The sequence below is a fragment of the Drosophila tropicalis genome, unplaced genomic scaffold (genome assembly GCF_018151085.1).
Source record: "Drosophila tropicalis isolate 14030-0801.00 unplaced genomic scaffold, ASM1815108v1 contig_859, whole genome shotgun sequence".
Lineage (NCBI taxonomy): Eukaryota > Metazoa > Arthropoda > Insecta > Diptera > Drosophilidae > Drosophila > Drosophila tropicalis.
Window position 1 is genome coordinate 1617210 of NW_027173353.1, and position 18470 is coordinate 1635679.

At 34.7% G+C, this 18470-nt stretch overlaps 1 protein-coding gene across 4 annotated transcripts in view; it reads left to right on the plus strand.

Annotated features, from left to right (window-relative positions):
- pum (pumilio) overlaps positions 1–18470 on the plus strand; it is a 177278-nt gene that overhangs the window by 31374 nt on the left and 127434 nt on the right. The window lies entirely within an intron of this gene.

An 18470-nucleotide genomic window follows, 5' to 3' on the forward strand; every position in this document is an offset into this window, starting at 1 on the left:
AGCAGCACTCAACTTAACAAATTTTCCGGCTAAATTTTCTTACGTTGGCTCCCTATATTGTCTAGCTCATTTGAGATTTTCTTTTCCAAGGCAAGTGTGGCTTAGGATGAGGAAGAGGGGGCTATGGTCAGAAAAGCTTAACTTAACTAAAAGCATGTAAAGGCCAAGCACAAAAAGAAGTTGCTTAAACCACATGCAGACACTTTACAGCTACACACATTCTGTATTGAGGTTAAGGGACAGAAGGACGACTCTTTAGGGTGTGAGCAAAAGTTTTTTCATTGAATTTTATAGGGCGAAAAAGCATTGAAACCACACAGACACACACACACAATAAAGAGAGAGAGAGAGAACGTATGGAAAATCAAGCGAGGGGGCGAGTGAGAGACAGTTGATAAAATGTTGACAGTTTTGGGTTAGCTGTAGAGTAAAATGAATTGATAGTTTTGGGGTATGTGATTTCCAAGTTCTTTAAAAACTTCAACCAATTTTATGGAATATAAAAAAAGGAAAAGAAAAAAGCAAAGTGATTTTAAGGAAAGTTTGTTTAACATAAAACGAAACCCACGCTGATGTAGATGGAATCCAATCCAGATAAACAGTGTTACATCGATTGAAAATCGGTTTCAAGAAACCCTTGAAAAAAAAATTGTGTTAGATCAGAATTAATCACTTTTTTTACAGATTCGATAGCCTTGCAAAAGGCTTTAAAACTAAAGTATTTTAAGCAAAGCCACAGAAGATCTCAGAAGATTATTAAACCATAACACTTGAACAAATTTGCCCTGTTGCCCAAAAAATGTTAACAAGTTTACTCCTTCTCATTGGCATTCAATTGAACAATTTCAAATTTCTAATTACTAGTCGAAAATTGGTCTAATTATTATTAATCTTTGTGTATATTTTTGGTACAATGATTTGCAACAAGTGACATATAAAAAGAAAGTAGAAACAACAAAAAAGTGTCATGTAATTACGAGAAGCAATTTTCAATGAAATACAGTTATTAGCCTAGTTGTTTGAAATGAATCACACAATTCTCTAATCAACATGTAGAGATTTTCCATTCCTCCTCGTATCCCTCAGTCGTGTCGCCAACTAATTGCATACTTTTGTGCAGTGGGCCAATCCGACCAGTGTTGCTGCCCTATGGCAACATTCTAAATAATTAATGCAGGCGCCAAGCAATCAACGTCAGTTAGGAGTTGTCAAGCGACTTTATTCATGTGTTCAATGTGCCATATCGGGTAAACCTATAAACAAAAGCGAATCAAGAGAGACAAATAAACATAAAGAACGAACCTAAAAGAGAGAGAGAAAGAGGGAGATAGGACAAAGTCATAGATTTCAATGCGACTGCCAGCGCTCAATCAATGGCGGCACAATGCGAAATCAACTCCTTCCTTACCCCATTACCTCCCTTTCAACCAAACTCCTTAACTTTCTACCTACGTGTGTGTGTCTGAGTATATTTAGTATAAATTCCATTTCAGTGCACTTTAATGGCAACTCTATACCCTCATCGTAATCAAACCCCCCACCACCACACCACTTACTTCATCCAAACACCCAAATCCTTTTCAACGCTTTTGTACTTTGGTGTCGCCGTGAAATTTAAATATACTTTTGCTTGATATATATCCACTACCAATATTTCTTCCCTTGCATGTCACACGCAAACTATGTATTCACCCACCGACCTACGCCCCCGTCACCCTCCTTTCTCCACGGTCTCTTATAGATAGTATGCTCTATATTTACGCTACATTTAGCCAAAGAGAAGAAAATTCAGTTGCTGCGGCTGCCGCTTTTTCTTTTTGTCAAATAAATTTTCCGCATATTAAAGAATACATACATACATAAATATTTCACCATAATTCTATCATTTCCACACAAAAATGATATTTAATGGTTTCTTTATTGGTTTTCACGGCATATCGTGTGATATTGGATATACACTATATTTGTTTTTATTCAGCGCCAAGGCTATTAACGGTTGCAATCTAAGGAACATGCTCGTGCTTCGATGTGTTTTGCCGCTCAAAAAGCACGCAACTTTGTTCTGATTTAAGCTAAAAATGCGCTTTGATCGATGACTTCATTCAAATAACAACACATCTATATTAAAAAGTTATTAAATATCTGCCTATCAAGCACACTTTTCAATGTAATTTTATGTATTCTTATAATGGATACTCAATGTTCCTTACTCTATTAAGGGCTTTCATCCTATTGACAACTAACTGAAATCAACTTTAACGAAATGGGAGAGATGGAAAATCGTTTCTATATTAAATTTTATTAAGAGTTAGCTTTCGTTATGGCATTTGTAATCCTTAGATCAACGATCAATAGGATTTTTTTTTTTTGTGGGCTTATATCTTCTCGACTTTTTCCAAATAGAGTTAATGTAATAAGTCTTATAATGGTGCTTATCTTTCTGGATGATATATGTATGAATAGCTCATTGAGTTTTCATCTACAGATACTCCTTAAAACTTATTTTCTAAATGGCATTATTATAATGATTAACGATCAAGTTGGGTTAAGTAATTGTTATTTAAAAGACTTTACTTGCAAAAAAAAACTCAGTTCCTGCATTTTGCAATTGAACATTGCCATTGAGTTTTCATTTACTTTTTCAGTTTTCTTGCATTGTGCACTTTTTTGAGCTTTTCCTTTTGTTTGCTACTGTTGTTATTGTTGTTACTATTGAATTTACAATTTGTTTAAACGCGATACGCTCCATTGAGGCGTGAAATGTTGGTGCAACAATATACATATATTATATAAATGTGCATATATATTTATATACTATGGATATAGTGGTAGTATTTACCCAATATTGGCTGATTGCAGTTACACCGTTTTTGCTGTCTTACATAATAAATTACCTTACCTTCTCAATGAGCTTTAGTTATATAAAAATGTTGCATGGTTGTTTTAAGTTTTTCGACTATTTCAAGGTGGATTTAAAAGGCCAATTAGCTAAGGTGCTGGTAGAGGAGGAGCTGCGAGAAGGTGGAGGCCTTTTGTGTTGCAGCATTTCTATGACTCTTTCTATTAAGGTCGTAGCGGTTTTTCAATAGGCTAATTTACATGCATTCATCTTAATGTGTGAAGCGTTGATTATACGCCAAGTAGGGTTATGTAATGTGGGTGGTTTAGTGTATGTGTGTGTGCATCTCATTAAGGATCTTGTGAAGGATTTCAGCATACAAAGGTCTCATTAAACGAATATGATACTCCGCTGCACACACACATATTTCAATTGACATTTGTGTTAATGCCGTCCACCAAAATGAAAGAATAATAAAGAAAAGAAATGAAAGAAAAGTGGCAAAAATGTCACTCTTTCAATTTGATTCTATGGTTTGCCATTTCTTTTGTATACATAAATGTTTGTGCATGTGTATGTGTGTATACCCTTTCTTTCTTCTAATGAATGCGGTTCTTGAGTGGATTGGCTGAAGTGACAGCAAAAAGAGGCGACGGCGCGGTCGCAAACGAATCTTTCAGCTGTCATTTCAACTGTCATTATGTGTCCTTTCTTTTTTTCTCTCTCTCTCTCTCTCTCTTTCTCTCTTCATATAGAAATGTCTCCGCTTTGGTTCCACTTCTTTATCATTATAACCATCATCATCATCATCATTGTCGTCATACACTCGCCTTTTGCCTTCATACTCTGTGATAGACGTTTGTCAATCAAAAAACTAAATATGTCCCAGCATTTGCAGCAATTTTTCTATTGTTTGTTTGTTCCGTTTGTCACTTTAGCTTGGCTTTCTAATGTTTCACATCATTGTTAATTGGAAGAACTACTCTGTATAAAAGAATGTCGCCCAGAGGGCATTCAATCGAGTTGAATCAAACACACAAAAATAATAATAATGGGCTCAAGGCTCTCATTGCACTTACTTGTGTAATGAGTCCAAATAATAAAAGACCTTTAACAATGGAATATGTATGTTCTTAAAAAAAAAAAAAACTTATAATGGAGATCTTGAATGAAAATATTTGTATAATTGAAAATGGTTAAAGAATACAACAGGAAGATTTTCAAATGTAAGAAAATACTTAGCTAAACGAATTCGTTTTTTGTTTATACGAAATGCATGTTAATTCATTTTCATATTCTTTCATGTTCTTGTATTTTTTGTCTGTAATTTCCGTTGTATCCATGACAATGCAACTAGAAATTGCCATTTTATATAAAGTTTGCAAAGACAAGTTTATTAAAACTAAAGTTTAATTTACTTACCAATCCTCTGGGGCAGAGTTACACTTCCTTTTCACACATACAACCTGTGTTCTGTGCGCCCACAAAAGTACGCTATGCTTTACTGCATTTACAACATAATTACATTTTAATTCCAAAAGACAACAACCAGGCAAATATTCTAAACATCAACCCACAACTACCAAAAAAAGAGGAAACCACTTCTTTTTACTTTACCCTCTGACACACACACTCACACACAAAAAAAAAGAGAAAACAGCAATAATAATACGAACTTTACCAAAAAGTTTGCACTCGTGAGTACTCTTCTGGTTGGTTGAGGAAAATCTGCATGAATTCTAATTATGTTTTTCATTAAAATTCACCTTGATTTTGTATTCTTACCTGTGCGCGACTTGTGCCTGGCTGCCTGCTTGCTGGTGTGCGATTTTCAACTTTTGAGATTTGTACAAAAGTTTCAACACCTTCAACACCCTTGCCACACTCTGGTTCTGCCTTCTTCTCTTTATCCAGCAGCAACATCATTATTCTTGTGTCGCCATCTAGCGAGCGGATTTCATTGCGTTTTTAATGAGCTTCAAATTTGTTGTTTGGGTTTTTTTTTATTAGAGAAAAAGCATCAGATTTTCGTGTCATTAATTGAATTTTGAGTTAGACCAGTAATTTGAAGCTTTTAATTAAGGCAGAGAAAAGTGGTTAAAAACCGCATATCCCTTTGCCCCCGTCTACACTAATCTCATCCCAATCATGACTCCCTTCTCTAGACATTGCCCTATTCGTTCGTTTTGATATTCGGTCAGGTAGTACAAATAAAGTTTGCCATACAGAAAACTACAATTTAATTTAACTTTGGATATTCTTTGTTCTCGTTTTTTTGTTGTTGAGACTTCATTGAGAGAGTTGTTTGTGTGAAGGCTCAGGAGAGAGAGGGGAAATGGCAGAACTACACTACAATGGCATTCGCAATGTCAGACAGACACTGGAGAGACAGGAGAATAAAAATGAAGGAGTAGTTGTTGTTGGCTTTTTTTTTCTTTTCCCTACAAGTTTATCTTAAGAAGTTTGTACAAAGTTCTGTTTGGATATACAATATTTTTTTTTTTTTTTTTGTGAAATGATAGACCAGACGACTGTTTTAGATATATATATATTTGTCTTTTGTGTGCAAGATTCTTGACATGATTTTAATTATATGACAAATGCAATTGAATATTATTTCTGACACAAACTATTTTTGCGAGACAGAGACAGAGAGAAGCAAATTGCAAATCCTTTATAGTTATATCTTGGATTAAATTTATTATTGTAAATGAAAAGGTAAACGGATGCAGCATAAAGAAAAGAAAAAGGAATTGCAGAAGTTATTTGATAGCTGATGAATAAAACAACAAAACACAAAGAAGAATGACAGGACCAATCAGAACATAAGAAAAGGCAATTGGAAAATACTTTCAAAATATAACAGACGAATCTAATTGACCCCAGACAAATATTCAAAGATAAAGAAGTTAAGAAAAAGGAAATGGTTTAGAAAGATCGTCATTAATATACTTATAAAGGTATAGAAGATAGTTGAAGATTTTTTGATTTGCTTTGAAAAACTTTAATTTATAGCTATAAACAAATCCTATTTATTTTGTGAAAGAAAAAGAGAAAACCAAAATAAATATGAAACGAAAAAGTTTACAAAACCTTTCAGAATCAGTTTTGAGCCACAAAAGTTGTGCTTTTAACCACATGCAGCTCATTTAGCCAAAGCCGCCCCTAGTTAAAATGCTTTTGGCATTCTCCACCCCATATGCATAACATTCTCTTCCCACTGTGTGTGTGTCGGCCAACACCCATTAAACGAGTGCTTCATCCATTTGAAATTTTGGGAGAAAGCGATTCCTGGGGCTGACTGGCTGTTTGGCGGAGAAGAAAAAAGTTTGGCCTGCCAAACTAATTGCCTTTGCGGCAAAACAGGAAAAAACAAAAACACAGAACCCCGAAACAACAAAACTAAAATAATTTGCAATTAAATTAAGTTTGATAAACAATAAATAAATGAATAATATATTTAGCTTCTTTGGTGTTGGATGGCCAAGGGGGAAGATAATGGAAGCCACCGAAACATTTCATGAATTTCAATGGGAAACAGCAACAACAACATATTTTCCTGTGACGAAGTTTATTATACTGTCTGCAGCTGTTTTTGCCTTAACCCCCTTTTGCCTTCTGTCTTCTGCCTGTTGCCTAGTTACTAGTGCTGCGTAGATGCTGCCTGATGCTTTTGGCTTCTTGTTTACTTACATGACTTAATATTATGCACATGTTTCATTTATGAAATGCAAAAGTTGCAACTTTATGCAGCACCACCAACAGCAGGAGCAGTAGTCATAGCAGGAGATGAGTACCAAAAAAAAAAAAAAAAAAAAAAAAAAACCAAGCAGGAGCACAGGTTGTCGAGCAGTGTTGTCGCCTTGTAACAAGTTCTTAGCAATGAAAAGAAAATACATTTCAAAATACCCTTTCTGAAAAACACCGCTGTTTCTTATATTTCAAAGAAAAAAACTTAAAGTTAAATGAGAAATCTAAACAACTGCATTCAGAAAAAGAGTATATCCTTGAATTCTTTTTACATTGAATTTATTTTTATTTCATGTTTGAAAAATTTAAAGGCAAAACTTGGTTCCAAGTTGCATACTTGGTAGTTTTATTATTTCCTTTGGTTGGGTAAGAAGCAATTGCAATTATGCAAGTGTTGAGCCCGAGCAGCATCTGTTTTATACAAATTGCAAGGATGTAGGTGCTATAAAGTGGGTATTATTATGGATTATCTATTAAGGTCATGCTGTACTAGGACGAACAAGATCCAAGAAGGACAACTTGAGGGGGGACAGGACGTGCAGCAGCTCATTATTCAGTTACATTTAGTCTCTGGCTAATTGTGTGGAGATTGTTTGATGAGGCACATTTTGAATGCATTTACCCACCGCCTCCCTCCCTAAATTAAGTTCTCACTGATGCTGAAAATGACCATAGCCAGTTAAATGGCTTTGTCCCCACTCTGCTTGTTCCTCTCCTTCTGCTGTGCTTCATGAAGCTGCAATAATTTGGCGCCCGTTTAATAATTTTCACTCATTTGGAAAATAACAGTACAATGCTGTGTGGATGGGTATCAGTTACAGCGCTTTTCCCCTTTCACCCAACACTTATTTCGTATTCTTCGTGCCTAGGTCTATCCTTGTTGTTGTTGCCTTTTTCTCCGCCCATTCCATGTCGAACATGAAAATTTGTGTTGCATGTCCTGTGGACTGTTCATTTCGTTTTTAACAGTTCTTCACTATTCTATTTTATTTCTCTGTTTTTTTCTTTTTGGGGCTTTTATTTTAAACATTTTTTTTATTTGCTTTCCGGCTCGTTGCCTCTTTTCTTTATACCACTCGTTTTTGTTTTGTACTGTTTTTGATTTTTTTTTTTTTTCAACCGGATTTCGCAAATTTACAATGTGATTTCACTCGAGGCTCATCGTTTAACTTGGTCTTCCTTTATTTTTTTCTGCCTATTGATAAAGTGGCAAATGTACATATTTTAATAAATTTATTTTCTTGTTCTCTTTACAGGTGAGTTAACCAAAAAATATGTGATGTGAGAAAAATATGTGATTGGATCGTTAATTTGTAGGGTATGTTCTTGAAATTTGTTTCAATTAAAGAAAATATATTGATGTTAAGATTCAGTTCAGTATACAAACCACTAAACATAAATTTCGTGGAGTTGATCCTAAACTAACATGGCCTTGGAGCCCATATAAGTAGTTTATGTTTTTGTGTTCTAACTACAATTGTTCATACTTGAAACCAAAGCCATTAAATAGCTACCATCAATACCTAACTTATAAAGTTTGAATCCCCATTAACAGCATTAAATCCTTTAAGAGCATAAATATATGCCTTCATAGGCATAAAGTTAACTCTTCTCTCCGTTTAAAAAGTCTTTTAGGCAGCTAATTAACTTAAATAACAATCAGACAGACAAAGCGGACAGACAAGAGGTTGTTCTAAAAGATAGACAGTCAGACAGAGAGAAAGGCAGGAAGATGAAGGTGGCAAGGCATTTGACTTGTAGCTTTGAGATAGGCCTTACCATGCCATGTCAGTGGTGGGGTAGGCACTCAGTAAGTCAGTCAGTTAGTCCTTTGGACCTCTTCCGCTCACACAGGCTGGCTGGCATATGTATGCATTTTCATGCTTGCTTTGGGGCCTGCGAGGCGTATGCGTAATATGATTTACAGCACATCAAATGTGATTATCAAGGCATGTGTTGCTTCTGCTGCTGCTGCTGCTGCTTCTACTCACATAGTCATTTCATAGTTACACTTATGTGTGTCTATGTGCGTATGTTTGTGCGTCTATGTGTTTTAATTCAATTTCCAATGCACAATGTTGTAGATGAGAAGTAGCAGTAGATGAAGATGTAGCTAATTAATTGAATTAAATTTTCAATTTGCCCAATGCCCAACCAAGCACTTGACACTTGGCCCCCTAAATTGACTTGTCCAACAAATTGCCTAACCTTTTTGTCTCCCTTGCCCAATCAATTAATTCGATTTATAGTTGTTGTTCGGTATAAATTATATTCATACTTATATAAGTCTAAATGTATATACATATATCTAAATTTTCTGCCTGATTTCATAATTATGCAATTGCATTTTTCTGTCGGTGCGTTTATCTAACAACTTGTTGCAAATGCCGCCACAAGAATTTATGCCAAAAACAAATTCAATGGAGACTTTTTAACATAAACTAGGGCGCATGCGTCAAAGAGAAAAAGTGACAGCCAGAGACAATGAAAACGAGAAAGAGAGAGTTGCGCTTTATAAGAGTATTTCAGCCTTTAAGCCGGGTGTTGCCTAAAGAAATGACGTAACCTTTCTCTTGTGAAAATTTTTTGTTAGACATCATTCTAAGAAAATCTTAGTCCATTCATTATAACTCAGTCTTAGGATTAAATTTTTAGTCATCCTTTTTTTTTAAAGTCATGACAAAAATTTATGGTAAAAAACTACTTTTTCTAAAACTGTTTTTGTTACTTTGCATGATTCAACAGTTAATCTCTCCACTTTAGAGTCCGTTGTAGACTTTGCTTCATACGAGAATTACTTTCGCGTTCTCTCTTCTTTTTTTTTGCTAGTCTATTTTCTATATATTTTATATAGCTTTCATTTTCCGCCATTGTCACCAGGCGACAGACCAAAAGAGAGAAACAAAATGAAATAAAAAATGTGGCAGTAAAAAATTCTATGACATTATCCTTGCCTGTCATTCACTCGGTTCTGGCTCAAAACAAAAAACCGTTTCTAACTTTCAATAAATGTGTCAGACAGAGTAAGAGAAAGAGTTATAGAAAGGGAGAGGAATATGAAAATGACAAGAAAAAAAATGACAGACCCATGACATGACACATATATTACTGACCTTAAAGTTAAGGGGCAACGTTTTTTTTCACGTCAAAAATAGTTGCAAACGACCATGGAATTAAAAGTCCCACATATTACATACATATGTGCATTATCTTGATCAACAAGTTGAAATATAAATGCAGTATAATCAATATGTTCAGAGTTATAATGTTAAAGGACTTATTAGCTTGTATAGACCATCTTTAAGCAGACGAATTGATACAAATGATAGATTTTACTCTTGCTACTTTTAAATGTGTGTTCCAAAGTCGTCTTCTCAATAAGAAAATATTGATATTTTTTAAACAAAAATATGGGCAGGAAAATCTTGAAAAAAATGTAGACAAACAAATGGAATAAAATTGAGCAGGCAATGGAAACAATTCATGTTAAATCAACAGAGAATAAAAAACGAAAGCTAAGCGAGAGAAAGCAAAAGGAAAAGGGAGTGATAGACAAATATAAACAAAGGCCAAATCAAAACCACAAGACGGCTAAATGATTAAAAAAACAAAAAACCAACAAAAAAGTTAGAAAAGTGAAACAAAAGCAAGTTGAAAAAGAAGGATAAAGAGGAGAAGGAACAGCAGCATTTCGACGAAAGTAAACAGGAAGAGTGAAATTTTTTCGGCCAATACCAGTTCAGGCCAGTTTTGCCATTGGCAACAATTTGGCCAACAATAATGAAACAAAAAAAAAAAGTGAAGAAAAATACCAAAGAGAAGAATACGAAAGCGAATAAGATTTTTAGGAGATATGCCCAAGTCTAGAAGCAGTGGCAGAATCAGCGACAGGAGCCAGGCTCTACTCAATTTGTGGACAAGCGAACAATTTGTAAATGCAAACAATGAGGCGAGGCGAATCGGGTCGAAACGACTGGAAGAGAGTGAAGTGAAGGAAGGGAGAGATACAGTCAAGTGGTAGAAAGAACAAGAAAGGAGAGCGGAAACAAACAAACGACTGTTCGGTTACCGATAAGGAAACAGTTCACAAGATGCTCGGAAATAATACAAAAGAATCTGTTGGAATGAAATGCTTCGCGACAGCGAAAATAAAACTTAAACGTAGAAACGATTAAAAATTCAATTGAGTGTGGCATAAGACACACACACACATACACACACAAGCCAAGTGAATGGGAAAAGGCAAAGAGCAGGAAATGTTAGGGATAGCGCTAAGAGCAGTAGCAGCAGAAAATTGTAATCGAACCATTGTCCTTAGTCCTTTGCCATCGTGGCCCCTTTTTCATTTTTTTCGAACTGTTTGACGTTTGGAGTTGTCCTTGTTCCGCCTTTTTCTTTGTTTTATTCTTTCGCACCCTTCACACCGTTTGTCTTTCCCTCGTCCATGACATTCCCATTCATCTATTTATTATATGATTTTCATTACGATTGCCTTTGGGCGGTAACTGAAGTGAATTGAGCACGACGGGTCGAATGGAACGAAGGGGCGTATTCCTTCATATGCCCTTCAATAAAGTGTGCTTGATGATGGTTATGGTCGTCGTCAATTGGTCGATCTATCGCTCGTTTGTCCTCTAAGCATATTGATTTCATATTTGATTTTTATTTAATAGCGAGAAATTGAGTTTTTGGATCATCGAACAGAATGTTAAATCAAGAATAAAAGTTAGCTAAATTGAAATTAATCAATATGGATGATAAAATCAGTACATTGAAAATAGAATAAAAGAATTTAAAGTAAGAATAACATAAACAAAGGGACAATAACCAACTAATGAAAGAGCGAGAAGGCGAGGTGAGGTAGAAAATGCGAATAGAAACGACAAAAAGTTTTCACAATTGACCAAAATTGCTTTACAATTTAAAATTTATTTACTTTAAGTGCAACTCAAAGTTTTACTGTCTGTGTGGGCACTTCTACCGCTCCGTCTCTGCTGCAATTCTATCCGGCGCTTTTTGCCGGCATGTCCCGATGCTGCTGCTGCTTAAACAATCAATCAAATTGTCTATATAGAAAAGATGCACTCTTCGACGGACTTATTGCCCGAGCGGGATGGATGTGAGGAAACTACCAACTACTCCTCAATATCAGTTTGGTTGTCTATGTCTTTTATTTTCTCTTGCCTTTCTTCTTATTCCTATCCTTTTTTTTTTTCCAACTTCGAACTTCGTCTCGGTGGAGCAATGCAACATTAAAACATTTTCTATCATTTCCGCCTTTTATGTGGCATCGTTTGTCGTCTTCGCCGACACCAACACTCTGGATCCATATACCCACCTTCAACATTTTCTGCAATTTTAATTCTATTTCAATACTTTATTTTTACCTTCGCTTCCTTTTTTTTTTTTCCAACGGGAGGGATGGGAGTCGGGGAAGTGTTGGAGCTGTTTTAAAAGGAAGTGGCGCTTTGCTGTTGGCGTGTGTAGGAAACAGGAAATGCATTGACTGAATGAATGGAATGGAATGAAATGGAAATTCTAGAAGTCGAAAAGGAAACGACTACAGACCACGTCTCGGTTTGCTTAATTGAGTTGCCATTATGTTTTGTGGATGGTTTTGGGGTGTGGAACGGCGAAAATTCACAGGTGCCAATGGAAATGATTGTGCCTCGAGAGAGAAAGAGGACGGGCGTTGTGTGTAGTGTTGCTTTTATATCAGTTTTGCTCTAACTTTATTTTAAATGCCACTTCCGTTTTTGTGTGCTCACGTTAAAGTGTGTGTTTTTTAAGTGGCACTCACAATTGAAGGATTACTTGATAAACGTTTGCTTAACTACTCTCATTCACTTCATCTCAGTGAGGCTCTTAAGCCATTAGCCTGAAACTTATTTGCTATGATGATACTCATCAGAGAGAAAGAGAGAAAAAAGTGTTTGGGTGTTGAGTAGATGGGAGGAATAAGTGGATGGGGGTTTCTTTTTTTGTGGTGCGTAAGTAATTACTTTTAACTAGGTAAGTAGTTTCATGGCAACTATGTTGGCATAACATTTTTAGGATTTTAATGCAATTATCTCGTAATTGAATCTACAAAAACGTTATAAAAATTGTTATTAATTGAAGGTGTAAAGACCAAGAATCTTGTAAAAAGATACATGTGATTGGAAGTTAACCAAAGTCTAATCGAACATTTATTCTTTCTGCAAGCACTAAAGTAATTGTCAAGATTCATTTATGCTACTTTTCACATAAAATGTAAATTCTCAGCATTTATTAGTAAATCTTATGAAGCAATAAAATGGCAAGTTGACTTTCATAGCTATCAGCTGGGAAATGTTTCATAGCCAACAGCTGTTGACAGAAAGACAATTGTCTATTGTAATGTGGAATTTCTATAATCATTTTTCAACACAGAAAATGAAAATAAATAAATATGAAAAAAGTGCTGCACATGGCTTTTGTTGTTGCTGCTGATAGCCAGGCACCTTCTAAGTAGCTTAACTCACATAAAGATGCACACAACCGTACAGAGGAGGAGGGACAGAGAGAGAGATACAAATACAAAGAACTTAACATATTTATGGCACCTGCAGCTGGTGCTTGTTGCCTGCCCCTGCCAACTTTTTCCCAGAGCCATCAAGCAACTACCAACCACCTACGCCTTTTTCTTTCCTTTTTAGTTGTGCTCCTCTTTTGACACGACACAGCAAAAGTAAAAGCAAAAGCTCAAAGTAAAATAACACACACACACAAACACATATGCCTTGTGGGGCATGCAGAAAGTGAATGAGGAAGAGAGAGAGGGAATAGGGAGGGGAGATGGGGAACACAGAAATTGTATCCTGTATGTGCATTATGAAGCAGTAATATAAATGTTTATATTCTTGTATTGCGGTTATTATTAAAAACTTTTACTACCCAACCAACGCGAAGAAAATGTGCGACGCATACTGAAAGAGAGATAGAGCATATATACATAGATAGGGAGAGTGTGTAAAAGAGATGGATATAACTTTTCCAGCAATATCTTTCATTTTTTCTGCTTCTTGCCCCGCTTTTGCCCCGCCTTCTTCTACTATTTGTTTGGTTGTTGTCCGCCTCCTGGGTGGTTCGGTTCTTGCTTAAGTTTGTTTGCTCTGCACTTAAGTGGCAGAAGAACAAGAGGCAACCAAGACCTAAGACCAAGACCAAGACGAAGATGTGAGACCAGCCAATTCTCCCTTCAGTCTTCTACCGCAAGAAAACTTTTTTATGGTAGCTAAGCAAAGCCAAACCAAGCCTTGTTGCACTATTAAAAACTTTTACCTCAAACAACATGAGATGAAAGAGAAATAAGGAAACAAACAAACAACAAGAAAAAGAGAAAAATAAAAAAGAAACATGTTAGAGACAAAGATTAGATGAAGCGAGGAGAAGGAGTGATAAAGGAGGGGAAATATGTTATATTTGACTCAATTGCAAAATTGGATTTGTAGTTTTAAATTTTCTTACCTTGCCACAGGTGAAACACATGAGCTTTCAAATCCAAAGTAACGAACGCAACAAACTTTTCATTTAATATATCTAACAAAAGAAATTTTTGCATTTATGAATAAAGTTTATGCAACAAAACAAAACAATATTCCTTACCAATTTCCACCTATAGACTCCTCTGCTCCACCCCTTGCACTTGAACTTAAACTTTGACATTTGTGTTAAAGGTTCAGCTTGGGGTAGCCACTCATCAACCTCATCATCATTATCATCATCATCATCGTCTTATTCGAGTCTTTGTTGGAAAATAAGCTATAAGCTTTTGCCAAACCATTTAAGTCTTTTGTTGTGGTTTCCACTTCATGACGGATTTCGTGTGCAGATTTTCCTATTTTCTATGAGTTCCCCGACTTTTTATGTGTGTGTGCGTGGCGCCTTTTCATTGTTTAATGAAGTTGTTTGGCAAATAGTTTAACCCTTTTGCATTTCTTCGGGTTGCTTCACTCGTTTTTAGCTTAATGGACCAATATAACTTCTTGTTGAATTCATTGATTTATGCATCACTAATAGATTTTATGTATTTTTTTTTTTTTTTTTTCACTTTATTTAGTTTTATCAAACAATTTAAGCTTGAAGACTTAATAAAGTAGACAGACAAAGAGTAGGAGCCACCCACAGAGAGTTAAAAACTTTGACTAAACAATTGATGAGTAAACTTTTTCAATAAACATGCGTTTTATTACTTCAATATTGCCGGCAAATTCAATTGTGATAATATGCCATGATATTTTGATGAGTTAGGAAATTAGAAGTTGAATTTAAAACATAATTGAATTATCCTTGCACAAGTTATTATAACAGTGGGTTAGTCAGACTAGAGAAATAATTAGAAATGTGTGTGTAATTGAAAAGTTATTTTGGGATTTATTAAAACAAAGCTTTGGACTTAGACTTGACTTCTTAAAACATTTCTTGATATCTTTAAAGAAGGGTATCAATGCCACATATTATAAAAAATACTTATAGTCCGTTTTTTTCTCTCTGTCCGAATTAATAATAAAAAATGGCTTAATAATGCTTAACAAACAATTCAAACTTTTCCCTTTTTCCATCGTAGCTGGTCCAGTGCGTCCATTTGTTCTCATAACTCACAAAGAAGTAATATAAGTCTTGTCAAAAAAATGTTTGCTCATTTTTTAATAACAATATTTCAATGTTAATTAAATCGAAATCCCAAATGAGTGGAATTTTTTTTTTTGTACTCATACCTTCAGGAATATGAAAGCCGCAACCAATTTAATAAATTATTAATTATATTACATTTTGTTGGTGTTGTTGTCATTGTTTCATTCTTCTTGTTTGGATTCTCTTTTTGTTTCTTTCATACTTTTTTAATAAACCGGCTGCAGTTTATTAAAAAGAAATATATAAAAAAAAATTATACAAACGACCTGTGTGAATTACCTGCCAATGGAATTTTAATCGACAACCGAAAACCATTTCGATATTAATCAAGGTAATTAAGGTGGCGTTAAATTGCGAACAAAAGTAACCGAAAAAAAGCAGCATCAAAAGTTCTCAGGGCAAGTAGAAGTTCAATCCCAAGCAAATAAAAACTTTACCCTAACAAAAATAATAGCCGAGAAAATTGTGTCTTACCTTTTCTGGCAAAAAAAAAAAAAAAAAGACGAAAATTTCCAAGAAGAAAGGAGCAAAGAAAATGCGGAAGGGGACAGAGGCGGCAGAGAGACAGACAGAGAGACATGCGGGCGGGCCAAGAGACAGACAGACAATCGTAACAATAATGAGTTGTAAGCACAAGTTCATACAAAAGGATTAACAACAATAGTCACTCTCCTTTCATATAGTAGGCAATACTCGTATTCCTTCCGTTGAACGTACGTTCCTTTACAAAAGGACCGCTGCGTGTAAATGGGTGTGTGGGTTGTCCTGGTGGCGTGTGTGGTTGAGGTAGAGATTTTAGGCTTATGACCATATACAAAAGATTAAGATATTATCGCCACAAAACGTGAAGAAACCTTTTGCTTAAGTTGTTTGGCATACATGGTATGGAATATTCCTTTATATTGATAATGAACAAACTAGAGATGTGTATTATTTTGACTTGAAAATTTCTTATTGGGATTTAAATGTTTTGTCTGTTCTGCTGACTTCATCAAGCGTGTTGTCATTGCCTTTACTTGACCCACCTAACCCGAAGCCAATAATCTAATAAATATTATTTTTGCATATGATCCAAATTTTAAATTATAATCTCAGTATATATTTTTTTGTTTGGCTAAAATACACTTTTGTGCTTAAATTGGAAAAAGACAGATCAATTTATAAATAAATTTAAATCTGACCAAAAATATGAAAGTATTTATGCAAATATTTTGCCCATTGAAGCTGGCAAAGTGATTATTATTATTATTATTATTATTTGTAATTTATTAAATACAATTTTTAAACTTGATAAATTTAATATATATTAAATTACGTCAGACTTTATGACACTTGGAAAATTGTATGATTTGATTTAGAGTTTTTATTTATTTTGTTGAAATTCCAATTCGATTGAAAGCTTAACTCAAATTAAATTTCATCTTAAATGATTAGCATTTAAATGTCTATGCCTTTGTCTATTCATCGTTCTCCACTTCTTGTTTCTCTCTCACTCTTATATATATAGATATATCGTATCCCTTTCCAAAACCGTTCACAACTCAATCCTCCCTCGTCCGCAACGTGCGTCTTGGTTGACATTTTATGATTGATTGATTTCTGTTTGCTATCAATTATGCATCACATTTTGCACGCTTGACAGGCATTTGTGTTGAGTTTTGGCTTCCAGTTTGTCCGTCCCCGTCCCTTAGTTCATCTGTCTATCGACTGAAATATTATTATTATTTGTTAAAATTATTTTAATGAAATTTTCCAGGCTTCTGTGTGTGTGTGTGTGTGTGGGGTGTGGCAGTAGCAACCGACATTTTAAACTGTTTTCATTAAAGGTGAAATTGATATAGTGAATTATTCATACATAGATACGACAATTCATTTATTTTAATTGTTGAGTAACTGAGGCGTATAATATTCCATGAAAATGAAAATTTCGCATTTTCCTATTTCCTGCAATCGTTTGTCAGTGAGGAGAGGAATGTACATGACAAATTTATTGACATTATTTATATGTGAAAATTTTCCAATACATTGACCCAGCAGATTTGCCACAAATTTTTGAACTATAATTGAACTTAGTTCAATTTAGGAAGGATTAACCTAGTAGGCACTTCATCCTACTCACAATCAACTAATTTCAGTATATTAAATAAAATTGGCAGCCTAAAGCCTTACGAAATCGATTCAATATCAATTTGGTTGATGTTTCTCATCTCGTTCTCTTGAGTTGGCAGGGTAATTTATATTGAGGATATAAACCAAGTTGGCATCTCACTAACTGTGAGTTGTCAGTTGCCATCTGCAACAACTTTAATTTTAGGAATTCTTCTCCAATTATGCCAAACTTACCTAAACAGAAAGGCATTCAAGTCTATTTATAATTTCTATGCAGACGGTCACAACGACATCTTGTCTGTCCCAAAATCGTTAAATAGATCAGAAGTAGCTGCTATATACTCAATACTTGCGTCTCTTAGGATGACCTTCAAATGTCAAAATTTATTAGCTCTTAGATGAAATGGGCAAAAAAGAAGAGGAAAAGAAAATATTTACCGCGCCCTCTAAAGATGAATTTCTATTTCGATTTTCTTGTTAAATTTCCACATGGCCAAAAACAAAAGGCAAATCATTTCAACAACGAAAATGGCAGCATTTTCCACTAATTAGACACACGCACACAAAGCCAAACGTGCCCATAATGTCATTTGAGGAAAATGTTCGTATAAAAATGCTCAAGAGCTGCAAAAGAGAATGAAAAAACTAAAAAGCTTTCAATGTCGCAAAAAAAAAAAAAAATACAGAAGACAAGTGAAAATTAAATGGAATTCAAATAAAATCATTTTAATTAGATTTCTGTTTGCCTCAGTACATTGGAAAGAGGTGAGAAGAACAGGTGCATTACAAGGTGAATCTGTGTAAATTGTTGCTATAAATAAAAGAAGCATCAAAACTGTAACCCAAAATGCTCTTAAAAATCTCTTACCAAATACCAATTGAAAATAATAAAGACTTAATAATATGCTACATTTGAAATTTAAAACAAAATTAAGTTCGATTTCAGTGGTCAGAAGAAGTACCATGAAACGACCTTTTACTCTTCCCCAATGCTTAAATTAAAAATTGGATGAATTTGTTTGAAGCCACTTGATTGCAAATTATTTTGATTGGACAATTCGCATTAAATTTTTCTGAGAGTTGTCTCTCTCTCTTAAGCCAATTTACTAAAGAAATT